This window comes from Sinohyriopsis cumingii, chromosome 1, assembly GCF_028554795.1.
Source record: "Sinohyriopsis cumingii isolate HCF-2022 chromosome 1, ASM2855479v2, whole genome shotgun sequence".
Classification (NCBI taxonomy): Eukaryota; Metazoa; Mollusca; class Bivalvia; order Unionida; family Unionidae; genus Sinohyriopsis; species Sinohyriopsis cumingii.
Window position 1 is genome coordinate 3050407 of NC_142961.1, and position 19797 is coordinate 3070203.

Here is a 19797-nt window from a genome sequence, read left to right on the forward strand (position 1 = left end):
TGTCTGGAGTTAAAGCGGTAGATGCTATGTCTATGAGTGGTAGATTCAATGTCTGTAAGTGGTAGATGCAATGTCTGGAGTTATAGCGGTAGATGCAATGTATATAAGCGGTAGATGCAATGTCTAGAGTTACAGCGTTAGATGCAATGTCTATAAGCGGTAGATCCAATGTATATAAGCGGTAGATGCAATGTCTATAAGTGGTAGATTCAATGTCTGGAGTTAAGCGGTAGATGCAATGTCTAGAGTTAAAGCGGTAGATGCAATGTATATAAGCGGTAGATGCAATGTCTAGAGTTAAAGCGGTAGATGCAATCTCTATAAGTGGAAGATGCAATGTCTATAAGCGGTAGATCCAATGTCTATAAGCGGTAGATGCAATGTCTATAAACTGTAGATGCAATGTCTATAAGCGGTAGATGCAATTTCTATGAGTGGTAGATTCAATGTCTGGAGTCAAAGCGGTAGATGCAATGTCTATAAGTGGTAGATTCAATGTCTATAAGCGGTAGATGCAATGTCTAGAGTTAAAGCGGTAGATGCAATGTCTAGAGTCAAAGCGATAGATACAATGTCTATAAGCGGTAGATGCAATGTCTATACGCGGTACATGCAATGTCTAGAGTTAAAGCGGTAGATACAATGTCTATAAGCGGTAGATGCAATGTCTATAAACGATAGGACCGCTCCGGTGGCCAAGTGGTTAGAGCGTCCGCCTCGGATGTGGGAGGTCGTGGGTTCGATCCTCGGCTGAGTCATACTAAAGACTTACAAAAATGATATTAACAGTTGCCTCGCTTGGCGCTCAGCATTAAGAGGTGAGTGTTAGTACTGACCGGCCTGGTGTCAGGATAATGTGAATGAGTGGGACATCATGCTACATGTCATTGGCATGATGCCCCAGTGCTAGACATCACTATAAGCTGCCACACTGCAGACATCGTTGCGATATGACTGAAAAATTCTTAAAGCTACGTTAAAAATCCAAATCACACACACACACACAGTGAATGGTAGATGCAATGCCTAGAGTTTTAACGGTATATGAAAGTCTAGAGTTAAAGCGGTAGATGCAATGTCTAAGAGTTAAAGCGGTAGATGCAATGTCTATAAGTGGTAGATGCAATGTCTGGAGTTAAAGTGGTAGATGCAATGTCTATAAGCGGTAGATGCAATGTCCATAAACGGTAGATGCAATGTCTGGAGTTAAAGCGGTAGATGCAATGTCTAGATTTAAGGCGATAGGTGCAATGTCTATAAGCGGTAGATGCAATGTCTATAAGCGGTAGATGCAATGTCTATAAGCGGTAGATCCAATGTCTATAAACGGTAGATGCCATGTCTTCTGTTAAAGCGGTAGATGCAGTGTCTATAATCGGTAGATGCAATGCCTATAAGCGGTAGATGCAATGTCTATAAGCGGTAGATCCAATGTCTATAAGCGGTAGATCCAATGTCTACAAACGGTAGATGCCATGTCTTCTGTTAAAGCGGTAGATGCAGTGTCAATAATCGGTAGATGCAGTGTCTATAATCGGTAGATGCAATCTCTATAAACGGTAGATGCAATGTCTATAAGTGGTAGATTCAATGTCTGGAGTTAAAGCGGTAGATGCAATGTCTATAAGCGGTAGATCCAATGTATATAAGCGGTAGATGAAATGTCTTTAAGATGTAGATACAATGTATATAAGCGGTAGATGCAATGTCTATAAGTGTTAGATGCAATGTCTGGAGTTAAAGCGGTAGATGCAATGTCTATAAGTGGTAGATGCAATGTCTATAAGCGGTAGATTCAATGTCTATAAGTGGTAGATGCAATGTCTGGAGTTAAAGCGGTAGATGCAATGTCTATAAGCGGTAGATTCAATGTCTATAAGTGGTAGATGCAATGTCTGGAGTTAAAGAGGTGGATGCAATGTCTATAAGTGGTAGATGCAATGTCTGGAGTTAAAGCGGTAGATGCAATGTCTATAAGCGGTAGATTCAATGTCTATAAGTGGTAGATGCAATGTCTGGAGTTAAAGCGGTAGATGCAATGTCTATAAGCGGTAGATTCAATGTCTGGAGTTACAGCGGTAGATGCAATGTCTATAAGTGTTAGATGCAATGTCTGGAGTTAAAGCGGTACATGCAATGTCTATAAGCGGTAGATACAATGTCTATAAGTGGTAGATGCAATGTCTATAAACGATAGGACCGCTCCGGTGGCCAAGTGGTTAGAGCGTCCGCCTCGGATTTGGGAGGTCGTGGGTTCGATCCTCGGCTGAGTCATACTAAAGACTTACAAAAATGATATTAACAGTTGCCTCGCTTGGCGCTCAGCATTAAGAGGTGAGTGTTAGTACTGACCGGCCTGGTGTCAGGATAATGTGAATGAGTGGGACATCATGCTACATGTCATTGGCATGATGCCCCAGTGCTAGACATCACTATAAGCTGCCACACTGCAGACATCGTACCGATATGACTGAAAAATTCTTAAAGCTACGTTAAAAATCCAAATCACACACACACACACACACTCAATAAACGGTAGATGCAATGCCTAGAGTTTTAACGGTATATGAAAGTCTAGAGTTAAAGCGGTAGATGCAATGTCTAAGAGTTAAAGCGGTAGATGCAATGTCTATAAGTGGTAGATGCAATGTCTGGAGTTAAAGCGGTAGATGCAATGTCTATAAGCGGTAGATGCAATGTCTATAAGCGGTAGATGCAATGTCTATAAACGGTAGATGCAATGTCTGGAGTTAAAGCGGTAGATGCAATGTCTAGATTTAAGGCGATAGGTGCAATGTCTATAAGCGGTAGATGCAATGTCTATAAGCGGTAGATGCAATGTCTATAAGCGGTAGATCCAATGTCTACAAACGGTAGATGCCATGTCTTCTGTTAAAGCGGTAGATGCAGTGTCAATAATCGGTAGATGCAGTGTCTATAATCGGTAGATGCAATGTCTATAAGCGGTAGATGCAATGTCTATAAGTGGTAGATTCAATGTCTGGAGTTAAAGCGGTAGATGCAATGTCTATAAGCGGTAGATCCAATGTATATAAGCGGTAGATGCAATGTCTATAAGTGTTAGATGCAATGTCTGGAGTTAAAGCGGTAGATGCAATGTCTATAAGCGGTAGATTCAATGTCTATTAGTGGTAGATGCAATGTCTGGAGTTAAAGCGGTAGATGCAGTGTCTATAAGCGGTAGATGCAATGTCTATAAGCGGTAGATTCAATGTCTATAAGTGGTAGATGCAATGTCTGGAGTTAAAGCGGTAGATGCAATGTCTATGAGTGGTAGATGCAATGTCTGCAGTTAAAGCGGTAGATGCAATGTCTATAAGCGGTAGATGCAATGTCTGGAGTTAAAGCGGTAGATGCAATGTCTAGATTTAAGGCGATAGGTGCAATGTCTATAAGCGGTAGATGCAATGTCTATAAGCGGTAGATGCGATGTCTATAAGCGGTAGATCCAACGTCTATAAACGGTAGATGCAATGTCTTCAGTTAAAGCGGTAGATGCAATGTCTATTAGCGGTAGTTGCAATATCTATAAGCGGTAGATGAATCGTCTATAAGCGGTAGATGCAATATCTATAAGCGGTAGATGCAATGTCCAGAATTTTGAGAAAATAGATTCAAATGCAAAAAGATACGTAAACTACGCAATCAATATGCAAGCATTGCAAGGCATTTTACGTCAGAGGATGTCTTTGTACAAGCGGTGGTCATTTGTATGTTTGTATAGTACATTTAATGATCAGCATGCAATGATATGGCCAAATACTGAATAGAAAAAAAAAAAAAATATATATATATATATATATATATATATATATATATATATATATATATATATATATATATATATATATATTCAAACACAAATATCTATTTGATGCTTAACCTCAGTTGACGCAGCGTGGTGAAAATTGCTTACAACGCACTGCACAGAGTTTGGAAGTTACGGCCATGGTCTTACAGTCAAATATTATCCACTGAGTATTTTCACAAACCTATATCCTCTTTTAAGAGTACATACGCCTCAGGTTACTTACACCGTTTAGCGAGAACATAGATAATTATCTCTCTTATTTTTATTACAATTAGCATATAATATATGTGTGTGTGAGAGAGAGAGAGAGAGAGAGAGAGAGAGAGAGAGAGAGAGTTTGGTAGCATTAGAAGGAAATAAATGCAAATGTATGTGCCTGAACCAATGTGAATTCTGCGGGTGAATATGCCGTTAAGAATACTTAAAATCGCATTTGCAATCGTTACGTGTCGTTACGTGTTGTTACGTGTCGTTACGTGTCGTTACGTGTTGGTCTGGGTGTTCGACCATGCCTCATATGTTGTATCGGAGTAATGTCTGAAAATCAGCTTTGTCGGCCATTGGTATCTATTCGCCAGTAGAATTGTGCGTGCCGGCAAAGGTTCGCGAACTCCAGAAATATACATACTAGTCGTAGAAATACCCGACAATGTTAACACCAATGAGGAACATCTGGAAATGTCCACGCTATTAAGGAAAGGGATATAGAAGTCGATGAAATAATGGTGGATTGAAGAGGCTGCATTTACTGATCCAAGTCAAGTTAAAATGTTGATGGTTTAAAAAATTATGGAATATATAAGTAGACAAAGATTTCTCTTTGTATACCAACATGCCAACTGTGATTTAACTAAGGTGACTGCACAGAAAAACACCAAAACGGGTTTCGAAAAATCGTTTAGACTGATGATAAAACAAACAAACGATATTGTAGCCAAGACCGAGGAAACTTTGGAAAAATGGACAAAGTCGCTGAAAGTACCGAGGTGATGCTTGGAACAGAATATGAACCTGGACTGATTATGCGTGCGCCACTTTAATTAGCAGCAATTCAAAAGAAGATAAAACATTCAGAATACGATGTTGGAGAGACATTTGTAATTCCTACACAACATGAACCAACTAAGTACTTATCAAAGTTGGAAACACCACTTTAAATATTTAATTAAGCAGCACGTAATGCAATCTTGTAATATCCCTCCTTGTTTGTACTTGATCCAAAACAATTAAAAGACTATGCTGGAGTTTCAACAAGCCACGGAAATGGCCTCGTGTTTCCTCAAAAAGGAACGAGACGGATGGGTATTTAGGGAGTGGACTGGATTGAAAATACCATACAGTAATAATCCTAATTTCATAAAATTGTAGACAAGAGGCGAAGGAAAACCTATACTTAGATCATTTTATCGGTATATAAAACAAATTTGTCAAAAATCAAAAGAGTTCGTTTTAAAAGCGCTAACCGAGAAAGAAGACGACTAAACCTCCCATCAGAGAAGGAAAGACCGAAACATAGAAAAAGGTCGTGGTGGTCCTGAACGTAAACGTCAGACAAGCATAAGTTATACAGTGCTAGCACCTAACAAGAGATTGCAACATAATTCTCATTCGAGTTTAAATGTATGTATTTAGACCAGCAACAAATTAATGACCTCGTCGATCGTTGGAAATACTAGAGAGATCATTTAGCGAGGGTGACAACACACCAGAAGTCGTAAATTAGACCGCGTCGATTTGTCAGCGACTGCTCATTAAAGATAGAATGGACCAGGGAACGTTTTGCGTCTTGATATACGAACGCGTTGAATACATCAACACTTATGGTGATTTCAGAAGCTATTTCCTTTTAAACGTTTTGTGTTAACGCATCTGACATGAAATCTATGACGCGATGCAGCTTATTGTTGTCAACACTATCCAGAGTGCCACCTCCATAATAACAATTTCATCAACAATATCAGAATTTTGAAGGTACTTTTCACACCAATGTAATGTGGTGTCATGGAGGAGCAGCTTGCAAAGTTGTGATGTCGAAAGTAACGTTGTGGATGCCTGCAATAATTCATTTGATAGCTGCAGAAACACTTTAGTTGTCATTAGTGAGTTCTGGAGAAACATCACCGCTGCCATATCACAAGCTTACCATAATTTTATGAGGGTAACGTACAGCAGTTTTCAAGGCAAATGGCTTCCCAAGAGGGTATCAGACATGTGTTTGTAGCGTTTCAAACAATAGCACGGGTGCATGGTGGACAGTCCATTAATCAAACGATATTCGACAAGTTTGAAGTGTCTGAAGTTTCGGTTATCAGGAACTATCAGAAGAAAGTTTACTTAACTTGACAATAGTTGCGTTGTATGTGCATATCGCAAACTGTGGCCATTCATGGAGAAAGACCAAAACCTTGTGTATATACAATGCTGTAATGAAATAAACCTGTCTGTAGTCGACCTGCACTTTAATGTACGTGTAACTGAGATCCCTGATCTGTGTTTGTCACATAAGCTTTGCTGTAATTCCGTCTGACAATATGTTGTTGTTGCAAGGCACAGGTGGACGATTGAGGGTTATTGACCCTATACTTGTTGTAGTTCTTATAACTGAACAGCATGCTTAAAAATAATGTCTTAAAATGAAGCTGAACGTGGCCTTAGGTCAAAATAGCTTGCGCAAATAAAAAGCGCAAAATGAAACGATTGCGCCATCCCATTGAAAATTTTCTCGGAAACGTTAACTGAATTGTATCTGTGTGGATGACTCAAACAAAACTCGATTGTTTTACGGTGACCAGACAAAAGAACACCTCGATTACATTTAAATAATCTAAATCAGGTGTGATCAAGATATGATGAGACATTACAGATTTTTGTGTAATCGAACAAACATGCTTCTACGTAAATTTAAGCATTGTATTGTGCTCCTCTGTGGACAAATGTTAGTGAATGTATGAAAAGAAAACTGGTTAGTGGTTGTAATAATAATCTTTGTTTTACATTAGGACTTCAAAGATAGAACAGTGCCTCCAACACTATTCTAAATTACAGTTCAGTTTTGATGAAGTAATGAGAAAGCTTGTATTCTCAATGATGCTAAGAATACCTAATAGTAAGAACCGTATATTGAAATCTCTGTGGAACTTTGACATTCATTCAAATTTTCGTATTATTAGTAGATAGAATAAATTACTCTTTAAGAGTGCCATTTAATTTCATTCTTAACAATACAGGGTGCAGTTAACTGTGTAGATGTATCTGTATACTTGTACGTGTGATATATATGTTCTTTAATGTTTACAACGTTTTTACTTTATATCTATATTTTAATTTAGATGTATGGACTATGTAGTCTGAAATAAAGAATTCTTATCGTATTTATTTTGAGGGAATCAGCATTTATTATGAGGGGTAATTTTCTATTTTTAAAATTTATGTTTAAGATTAGATTTATAATTTTATATAAATAATAGATTCTGACCGCGTTGAGGGATTGCGGAATTTGCCAGTACGGTACTAGATCAGCTTACCACTGATATTAAAATTTATAGTTATTTTGTGCCGCTTGTTGGAGAGTATCTGCATCAAAGTGGAGATAACCAACTCTCGCATACCGAAATATGAAAACCTTTAAAGGTTAAATAGTAGTCAATAGTTGGGACCACCCTGGTGTACCATTACCAACTCGAAGCCATCATGGATGCATTGCATTAGCACGCGAAAACGTTCAGTCACATAATGCACAGTAAGGCATGAAATCCCTCAGTCACAGAAAGAAACGTCAGGCATGAAATCACTCAGTTACAGAATGCACCGTCAGGCATAAAATCACTCAGTTAAAGAATGTACAGTTAGGCCTGAAATCACTCAGTTACAGAATGCACGGTCAGGCATGAAATCATTCAGTTACAGAATTAAGTCAGGCATGAAATCATTCCGTTACAGAATACACAGTCAGGCATGAAATCATTCAGTCACAGAATGCAGTTAGGCATGAAATCATTCAGTTACAGAATACGCAGTCAGGCATGAAATCATTCAGTTACAGAATGCAGTTAGGCATGAAATCAATCAGTTACAGAATGCATGGTCAGGCATGAAATCATTCAGTTACAGAATGCACGATCAGGCATGAAATCATTCAGTTACAGAATGCACGATCAGGCGTGAAATCATTCAGTTACAGAATGCACGATCAGGCATGAAATCATTCAGTTACAGAATGCACGATCAGGCATGAAATCACTCAGTTACAGAACGCACGATCAGGCATGAAATCATTCAGTTACAGAATGCACGATCAGGCATGAAATCATTCAGTTACAGAATGCAGTTAGGCATGAAATCAATCAGTTACAGAATGCACAGTCAGACATGAAATCACTCAGCTACAGAATGCACGGTCAGGCATGAAATCACTCAGTTACAGAATACACAGTCAGACATGAAATAACTCAGCAGCAGGGAGGGTGAACATACCACTTGCTAGAAAGTTCATTTATGAAAAATAAAACTTCCTACGGAAAAAAAGTAAATACAAGGTCAATAAAGTCAGACCGAAGCCTCTAACCAAAACCGAGAGTTTCTCTAATTCGGTTAGGTCATTTTGTTACTTTATCTTTGTCATTCGTATTTTTCAAAATTTGCATATGATTTGTTTATCTTTCGGACACTCATTTTTGGTCGCACCCTCACTGCTGTATTGTGTGAGTAATTAAATCATTATTATATCAATACTGGAATCTCGCATAGCTAGATTAGCTCAAGAGCGACTAGAAGCAATTAAAAATATATCCCTGTTCGTGATGCTGTCAAAGAGCAACTACAAGCGCGTCAGGAGTCTCAGGTCCAAATTGCAGAAGGTACAGAACAGTTATTTAAACCAATTATCGAATCAACCAAAAAATTGTTACAACAACTGAGGCGGCTCAAAAAGCTCTTGAGACATTACATGCTGATATTGTTGGCCGTCTTCAAGCTGCTTAACCGAAACCCTAGCAACAGTAGTGAATAGGGACGGTTTAGGGACTAGGGCAAGTACTATGGAAAAAGGGTCATATCGACTATAAGGACTATGTAAATTAACATTAGGCAAATAACATTAGTTTTCCCTAGTCCCTGAGACTTTTTCCTATACAGCATATCCATTATAGGGACAAGGAGAATTTAACATGGGAAAAGAACATTAGTTTTTCCCATTGTCCCTATAACTGGACAAACATCATATCCATTATAGGGACAAGGGGGAATAGAACAGGATCAGGACCGTATTTTAATATGGTCCCGACCTTATGGGTCTATGGAAATTGAACATGGGAATAAATCGTGGGCCTGTTTAGCGACAAGGGAAATTGAACATGGGGAATGGGCCTGTTGTGGGACAATGGGAATTTAACATAAGAATTTTAACATGGTGGGACTATATAGCGTCAAGGGAAATTGAACATGGTGGGACTGTCTAGGGACAATGGGAAAATTTTATAGGGCCTGTCTAGGGACAATGATGGTAGAAGGCCAAACACAACAGAGACAGAGACAGACATACACTAGTAAAAGCCTGAGATTTCTATATAAAGCATTACTAAGACCTGAAATTTTGCTGGGGTGTTCAAAAATTTGCATAATTGTAATGATGCTATAAATAGCTATAATCAAGAAAATGCTCAACGACAAAATGGATGTGACTAAAAGTAACGCTAAAATGACGAAATTGTCCCATAATTTAAAACATATCCCCGAAAATTAAGTTACAGTGGTTTAGACTAAAATGGATAAAATTAGTAACTACTTACAATATCAACTTGTGTGACAATCGTGGATAAACACCCATGTATCTATTTATAGCTATAATCAGCTGAAATTCCTATGAAATCTCACTATCTATTTATAGCTACAACTTGTGGGTTATTCCTTTGAAAACCCCACTATCTTTTTATAGTCTCAGCTTGAGTGACGTTCCTGTTTATGAACTCTAGTACATATGTATAGCTACAACCTGTGGAAAACCCCAAATCCATATTTATGGTCTCAAAATTTCCAGCGTCAGTGACGTCACTGTACTGGAAACTAGGGGATAAATGGCAACAGTGTTGCAAGTGGCTGACCTGAATACGCGCTACTGTAGGTAGGTAGGTAGAATGTATTTGATAGGGATAAAGGGAGTTTTATAGGGACAAACAGAGACCAATACACACACACACACACACACACACACACACACGCGCGCGCGCGCGCACTCCACAGAGGGAATAAGAAAAAACAAACCCAAAATATACTATTCACACAGGGAAGAGGAAAAAAGTCAACAAATATACTATCCACACACAGGAAGAAAAAGAAAAAAAACAAATATACTATCCACACGATCTTACACTAACACACACACACACACACAGAGGGAAGAATAAAACCAAAATTAAATGTGTGTGTGTGTGTGTGTGTGTGTGTGTGTGTGTTCGCGTACGTTGTGTGGATAGTATATTTGGTTGTTGTTTTTTTTTTCTTCTTCCTCCCGTGTGTGGATAGTATATTTGGTTGTTTGTTTTTTCTTCTTCTTCCTCCTGTGTGTGGAGAATATATTTGGGGTTTGTACGCGTTAGCGACGTTGTGTGGATAGTATATTTGGGGGTAGTATGCGTTCGCGTACGTTTGTATGGATAGTATATTTGTGTTTGTTTTCCCTCCCTTCCGTGTGGATAGTATATTTTGGGTTTTGTTTCTTCCGCTTCCCTCTTTGTGAATAGTATATTTTAATTTTGGTTTTATTCTTCCCTCTCTGTGTGTGTGTGTGTGTGTGTGTGTGTTAGTGTAAGATCGTGTGGATAGTATATTTGTTTCTTTTTTGTCTTTTTCTTCCCGTGTGTGGATAGTATATTTGTTGGTTTTTTCCTCTTTCCTGTGTGAATAGTATATTTGGGGTTTGTTTTTCTTCTTCCCTCTGTGGTGTGCGTACGTGTGTGTGTGTGTGTGTGTGTGCGTGTGTGTGTGTATTGGTCTCTGTTTGTCCCTATAAAACTTCCTTTATCCCTATCAAATACATTCTACCTACCTACCTACAGTAGTACGCATTCAGGTCAGCCACTTCCAACACTGTTGCCATTTATCCCCTAGTTTCCAGTACAGTGACGTCACACAAGTTGATATTGTAAGTAGTTACTAATTTTATCCATTATAGTCTAAACCATTGTAACTTAATTTTCGGGGATATGTTTTAAATTATGGGACAATTTCGTCATTTTAGCGTTACTTTTAGTCACATCCATTTTGTCGTTGAGCATTTCCTTGATTATAGCTATTTATAGCATCATTACAATTATGCAAATATTTGAACACCCCAGCAAAAGTTCAGGTCTTAGTAATGCTTTATATCTAATCTCAGGCTTTTACTAGTGTATGTCTGTCTCTGTCTTTGTTGTGTTTGGCCCTCTACCATCATTGTCCCTAGACAGGCCCTATACAATTTCCCCATTGTCCCTAGACAGTCCCACCATGTTCAATTTCCCTTGACGCTATATAGTCCCACCATGTTCAAATTCCCTATGTTAAATTCCCATTGTCCCTCAACAGGCCCATTCCCCATGTTAAATTTCCCTTGTCGCTAAACAGGCCCACGATTTATTCCCATGTTTAATTTCCCTTGTCGCTAAACAGGCCCACAATTTATTCCCATGTTCAATTTCCATAGACCCATAAGGTCGGGACCGTATTAAAATAGGGTCCCGACCCTGTTCTATTCCCCCTTGTCCCTATAATGGATATGATGTTTGTCCTGTTTGTCTAATTATAGGGACAATGGGAAAAACTAATGTTCTTTTCCCATGTTAAATTCCCCTTATCCCTATAATGGATATGCTGTATTGGAAAAAGTCTCAGGGACTATGGAAAACTAATGTTATTTGCCTAATGTTAATTTACATAGTCCCTATAGTCGATATGACCCTTTTTCCATAGTACTTGCCCTAGTCCCTAAACCGTCCCTATTCACTACTAGCAACCTTCTCCTCAACCACAACCTGAAGTTCGACCACAACCTCTACCAAGAGTCAGAATTAAAATTACAGATAAATTCACGCCTGAAGGTATTGCCGCTATCAAGAACAAATACCAAATATTTGATATTGCCGCGTTTGGATATCGTGATAGAGATAATTATGTAAAACCCGAATATGTGAAACTTGTTAAAAAAATGCCGATTGGATTAGGGATGTATATCGCATCACTACTAATATTCAGCTAATCAGATCTGAGGAAGATGTTAATAATTTCAACATTTTAACCAGACAGTAAAAGAGTATACTGAACAAACAAAACAGGAAAGGAGACAAAGAGAAAAAGAAATGAATCAGCGACTGAAAAAGAAAAAGCACAAAAGAAACTATGGAAGAAATTACATTCTTCACCTAATAATAAAAAGCGGATATAAGAACACGTGAGGAAGAAGAAGGACATACAACAAAAGAAATGAAGCTTATCATACATAGTTTGGTCCAAAACTGGAAGTGGTCTTATTACTCCATGTCCCAATAATGTCCATGCCAATGTTGTATGATCAGAAATTGTGATTTGCGGAAAACGAACCGGTAATAATTTCCCAGAAATTATTAATGAAGCAGCTGATATTTGTCAACAATTATTTACAGGCGGTATCATGGACATTAATGTTTATCGGTCTCTCATCGATGAAATCGCTAATGATTATCACAGCGATTGAGGTATACATTTAGTTATACAATTCGATCGGTGACAAAAAAATAAGATGCTTATACATAATGCGCAACGTGGACCTATAATGATCAGGGTGATAAATTCACGACTACCTAAGTATCAAGTTACCTACGGAGATGAACTCGGTGATGTTGTTCAGGGTTTATTTAGAAGGATAGCCCCACAAGCAATATCGATTGCAAAACAACTGGAAATGAAAGCTATTGACGTTGTTCGTGACAAGGGTATTATTGCTGTTGGTGATGTTGCTTCTTGGCAATAAAGGATAGACTAGCGTAATTAATACAAAGAAAACCAAGGCCAGTAAAATTACCCAGCACTGAAGTTATGCCTGCAATTGTTAGTAAAATAATCAATCAAGCTGCAAATCAAAAAGTGTCAGAGTTGTTTGGTGTACCCATATCAGAAAAAAATATAAATACAAGTCTGATAGCAGGAAGACAGTAGCAATTATAATAAAATGTTTAAACTTGTTTAAACGGTTTATTCAAATGGCATATAGCAGCACAGCAAGGTGTTTCTGCACAAAGACATGGATTGCCAGTTCTCAAAGATGAATCTATGCGTGATGATCGGCATAATAAACGTGGTCGAATTCAGCTGCAAGTTCAGGATACAAGCAGATATTTCTTACCCGCTGAAGCGCTTATTGAAGTAGAAGGAGAACCCGGTATCAATAATCTCGATGGAAGTTCTGATCCATGTACTCAGAGGGCAGCATACGCAACTGATCCACGTGGAATTACTTATTTCGATTCGTATGGGTTGGCACCACCCAAAAAAAAAATAACATATGTCGGCAGAGTGCAAAGCAATCATCATCAAAATACTCCCGTCTGGTATTCAACATTACCAACGCAAACAATAGCCGATCCGCCATTATGTGGCCGTGAAGTAATTGCTGTACTCGACGCTGTGTAAAAATCTTCCGATTCACCTCATGAAGTTGTACATGCGTACACGAGGTTTTTTTTTAAAAAATTATTAACTATATACTGGTTAATATTTATGGAAGATGTTCTTTAATCAAAAATAAAAAAGATGATTTTGATTAGTAGAATTACGCTACTATAGATGATACTGCTGATATTATGAACCTCTCTGGAGTTGACAGGGATGAAGTTGTTATTTGTCAGGATAAATACGGTATTTTTAAAGACGAGTAACATTAAGTGGGTCGACATAGTTCGCAGAGTTCTCGGTGCTTCCACGGAAAACATTCCAGTATTTATTGATGGCGGGAGAATCAGAGACTCGAGTGTATCAATCGCAACAATCAGAAATGAAAATTATAAAAAGGGTTGCTAGTCGTTTACGATCCATCTGTGATACAATGAATGGTTCTCTCAATATGGCTAATAATAAAATTCCTGATCCTGGAGAACCAGAATCAGACAATGACGCTGTAACAAGGAAATATATCGACAGTAGAAACCACCTAATGATGAACTCGGTAGTTTCAATTAATAACGAAATTATCACAGTTAAATCTGATTATGATGCTCATGTGAACACATTTTTGAATTATCGCAAAAGAATAAATGGAAATGTTGATAATTTCATTGGAAAACCATTAGTTATCGGTATTAAACTCTGAAATTAACACAATACTCGGTGATATTAAAACCGTTATGTCAGATATTGAAACAATTAATAAACGATTAGGTATTAGCAGCTATCCTAAATCATTTTCAGAGCTAATCGATGATATTAGAAAAAAAACTAAAAGATGTTGTCAGTGGAAGTCCTGATATCGTTAAAATATTTGATCTGATTAAAATTCCCCACAAGCAGATTATCAACGTGGTATACACAGTGTCATCAGGATCATCAACATGGTCACAGCAAAATAAAAATATCAAATATACCCCGGAAGTCACTGATGTGTATGGGCTGTCCGTGTTCAGTGGTGCAAAATTTAATATATTTACCACGTATCCATGGCGTTGTTCAGCCGATAGTTTTTCTGGAACCGTGTCTATTGTATTAAATAAAGTGAACGAAGAAACATTTATGCTGGACCCAGCTGATAAAAAATAATTAACCGCAGCGTCTTACTGATGATATCAGAAATGTGTCGCTGAAACACATCAATTGATTACTATATAATGAACATATAATGAGCATTCAATCTCTTATGTTAGGCTCGAATAAACAGTAACACAAGAAAGAGTGAAAACAACAAGCTTTGAAAATTATAACAAATAATTTATTTCCCTAGAAAAAGTCTATAAAAATGAAAATATATGAACTTACGGTTTCCAGAATCAAATCCAAAAATGATCCAAGAATAATCAACGAAGAAAATGTTAGAAGTTCTAATATTTAAATTTTCTAATGATTCCGAGTTCGAATTTCGACGAAGAATCCAAGATAGAAAGCGATGACGTATGATGTAAATTGTACTGTGTTGAAGTCTACAGTTCCTTGTAGAAACATACTAATCAATCATCCGGTGCGGATGCTCTAACCACTTGGCCACCAGAGCGATCAAATATGCAATAAAACTTTTTTAAAAATGAGCGTCATACAATATTACAGAGGTGACAATATTTCCTCGATATAGAACAGTCAAATTTTATCAAGGAAATATTTTCGACTTTATTAATTAGTGAAGTAAAAGTGGTCCTATATATGTATTGTTGTTCCAAAGCTCTGAAGATGATGGTGATCTGATAAGGCCTGGTGGAAGTCTTTGTATCGAACACAAAATAAGATTTGATCAGTTTGTAAGACCTAATTTTCATATTTATCAAACAGAGTCTCTTCACATGAAAATGAAAGATATTGAGTTAAATTATACCAGCGGTTATGAACATTTACTCAGTAATTGTTTTACTGTTCCATCAGTCGCAGATCATTTCGCCAAAGAGATAAATTCGTGGAAGCCGACTCGATTTGAATTTCTCGATGATGTAATATCAAGTTGTGTCGAATATGGACATGTTAGAGTATGGAATACCAAATACGATTACATAAATATGGTATCATTTGATATAGGAGCGTTTTATCTTGGAAGTTTTCTTGGAGTGGGGGAATGTTCAGAATAATTTAAATGATTTGGACATCTAACCCATGAAATGACTTGAGCTTCTGTAAACGGACCTCTACCAGATTTTGACGTAACGGGTTTAGCACGAATTACATCATTTAAGTCTGCTGAAAATCTTCATGCGATTTGTTATGTCTGGTTTGGTTAACACTTTTAAGAGCAAATGTGGGCACCAACAGTATTGTTATGATATATGATTGAATGATATATGCTTGATTCAGGAATTTTATTATTATTAACAGTGCGTGAAATATTAATGTCGTATCGCCCACAAAAACAAGTTTGGTTACCAGAAGAAAGAATTTGTTTAGATCCACTTGAGGATCCAGATATGTTTGACCATGAAAATAATCAAACAAAATATCTCGGTAGAGAGATAATTGGAAAGTTTACGCAAGGTGATTTACATGATCTTAAACGAAGCTGTTGTAGGTTAGTTATTGACGGAGCTAAATTAGATTTTATCATCGCCGATACAATAATAAAAATATATGTATTAGCCGAGAAACAGCTTTCCTGTCAAATGTAATTGAATTAGGTACAATTGTGACATACACTGATGACGACTCATCACAGTATAATCATTTAAGATCTTCAATGGTCGCGTATGTTTCAATAAATCTATTGTCCATGGTGAACAGATTCCTACATTAGCCGTTAGAGTAGTGATACGAAATATACAGATTTATTAAAACAACTTAAAATTGGCATTGAATCATCATGGGGTGGATGGAGAATGAAAAAAGAACAACTACACGGTTATGATGAAACAGATGATATAGAGTGTAAAAATCATTATTGTGAAAATATTCAAGAAACAATATCATCATCACCAGCGGTATATGATCCTGTTGCCAGACATAAAACACTTTATCTAAACGGACCAGGTGGATCAAGAAAGACAATACGTGTGATCGATTTATTTCGTCAGCTTCTTTCGGTGGAAGGGGATTAATTGACTCCTGAACGAATGAGTGAAAATTATATTCCAAGGATTAATATTTGAGTCGAAATATGTACCGTTTCATTAGAAACGTTACAAATACTTCTTAATAGGTTGGTGACGAAAGGTACTGCTGTAATAATGTGTAATATCATGGTCAACCGCCTCCTTTTGTTGGATTGTCTCGACATAAATGGCTGAGTAATTTTGTAGATTATTATGAAGAAATAACTGATGATCATAGAGAACTTGATCCAGAATTAAGAAAGCTTAAGATAGTATTCAGACTACAACCAAATAAAATTCAGTGTGAAACAATGCGTGAAATAATTTCAGAAACTCTTATTAACAATTTTTGGAATTTATGGAGACCAGATGACTTGATAGTGGCAAGTAGAAAGATAGTTCGTGATACACTTCAACAACAATTATTTATGTTACATAAAGAAAAGAAATTGTGTTATCGACCAGCAGATACGCGACGACAAAATATTGAAGTTGATATACCATGATCATCAGAGAAAAATGATATTGTTTTAGTTCGTATCAGTGTTGTTGAGAGCGCGTTAACGATGGACGAAACTCCGTGGACTCTAGGTTATGCTATAACGATTCATTTGTCACAAGGATTAACTATTTCGAATACTAATATCTGGATTGTTAATGATCGTATCGAATGGTCAAATTTAGTTTATCTCGCAGTGTCTCGAGTCAGAAGAATATCTCAGCAGCGGAGGGTTATCGGACTTTACATAAACTGCTGGTAATAGCGATAATGTTATTGATATTATTGCAGCAAGAAAAAAATTAGTTATAAACAGTGTGACAAAAAAATTAACGTGACTTTTATCTCGATGTTGAATTTATCGTGACTCTGAAACAACAGCAAAATAATCATAGTGCAAGCTGTAACACAGTAATTTTGAGGCAGTATTCAAATAATAATCTAAGACAATTTACCGTAAACAGAATTAATAGTAATTTTGGTCACACACGCAAAAATTTGATGCTAACCATTCTTGAATGTAATTGACGTCGAGGTGCTAGTTTACAAAAGTGAGTGCGGTGGTAAGTGTGTGTCTTCGGGAATTACTTGTAATTGTACGTGTACAAATCCAAGTTGAGGAGCAGTTGAATCTAATCTGTAGATTGCAGGTCTACCCGTGGATCTTATCACGCTGGAAATTATGTGTCATAATACTCCAAATAGGATCAGTCGCTCTTGTTTTACCATCTTCAAGTACACCAGGTTCATATAAATATGTTACAGTTACATTACCTAGTACTGGTTGTTTTGAAAAGGAATCATGTCGTCGTATTTTTTGTGACAGCATTGGTAGGTTTCACAGAAATTGCACGAGTAATTTCGTTATTTAATGCAGCTATTACACTTGGTAGTCTTGAAACCCATTCACGAGATCTCATGTCTTTCTTAATTATGTCCTTCGCATAATGATAGCCAAACGATCTCTCAGCAAGTGGTCGATCAAATCGTTCAACAATTGCCTGGTCACAATGAATTGAGGTATGACCTCGTCTGACTTTGACGTTATGTTATTTCATCAGAGATGATATTGCACCAAGAAATTCCTTGCCAGAATCAACCTGTAGTAAATGTGGCCCTAGCAAGGGTCCTTGTTCATAAATTCGTTAAAAAGCAGATACAACTTCAGCTGCTGTTTTAGTTGATAGTGGTTCTGCTTCTTTATCCCTACTTCCAAAGTCAACGACAGTCAACGCGCATTTGTATGTACGTGATTGACGTCTACCAGTTTTAATGGTATCAAGTCGTAAAAACAAAATATCTGCTTGATGAACTTCATTTGGAGTGCTGACATCAAAATGTGAGTCCCAAGAACGCACAACACCTCGAGATTTAAATATTCAGCTGAAAGATATGTTTCTTTGATTGAATGATAGTTGTACCAGTCAGAAAGAATAATTGGTTAGAAGCGCGCGTTGCGCCTGAATAGTTACGCCAATATCAAACAAAAAATTCTAACGATGGTGGGTGAACTAAGGTTTTGATTGTATCAGCATGGTCTGAAACATTTATCTAAATTGGTACATTTTATCTGAATAGAAGTTCAATATTCAAAGCAAAGGATGTGTTGTTTTGTTTGACAAATATTTGATGCTTTCATGAGTTCGTTGTGACTTGGCCGAATTGTTATTGTCCAGACATGCGAGTAACCAATGTTCGCGTCATTAAATCTATTTTCGTGTTAATTAACAGTTTATTAAGACAACCGGTAAATGGTTATAGAGCTGGGGGTCCAATAGTCAAACAATGCAAGACATCGTAGCTGGGGGAGGGGTGGCGGCTCTCCCACTCACCCCACAACGTAACTATCAACATATGCTTCTTACATTGTGAGACTGTGAATCCAATTGTTATAATGTTAGTCTTTGAACCCCCTCCTCCCAATCTCTATATACATTTACCTATAGTTTTAAATTCATTTGTAACGAGCTGCAAAAAAAGTGCTGTAGCCCCAATGTTCTTGCGATTTTGAGTTTCCAGCTTTTTTCTTCTTCTTTAATTTTAGTCAAAGAAAGAGTTATTTATTTTCAGACAAACAAGCAAAGATGATTTTTATTGTCACATCAATTTGTTCAATTTTCTAAATAAAATATAAACACACCGTTTATTATTTCGTAATAAAGGCATGCAGTGTGTTTGCCTTCCAGTTCAGAGTATAAGTTACTTTGCGCGTGATTCTATTTATAGAAGTTAGTATTAAGTAGTTTAAGTTAGTATTAAGTAGTTTATAACAAAATAGACGCAATTGAGTATGATCACATGATATGTTTTATCAACTGATGCAACTGCATTTATATTTACAATGACGTCAATAACGCACGATATCAGGCTGTATTCACAAACGAATGATTATAGTGCAAACATTTTTTTGTGCTAACCAGATTTTTGATGTTAAGGTTTGGCATGCAATGTGAATATGCGACTGTCCATTTTCTCCCCAATCTGATTTGTATGTGTCCTCCCCCAAAATTTGTCATAGTGATTGTTATATATATAAACTGACAACGAACATTGCGAAACTAGTATCTAGATAGCCTGGGCGCTTTCGACCCTTTAATGAGTCTTTTTAAAGGTAAATACAAAACATAGACAAGACAAACAAATAAAACAGAAAAATGGTGTTATGTTTGCGAAACTCTACATGGCTGTTTTACAGGAATGCAACCTTTTAACTCATTATATGTCAACTAGTTTATTTCATCTTGTTG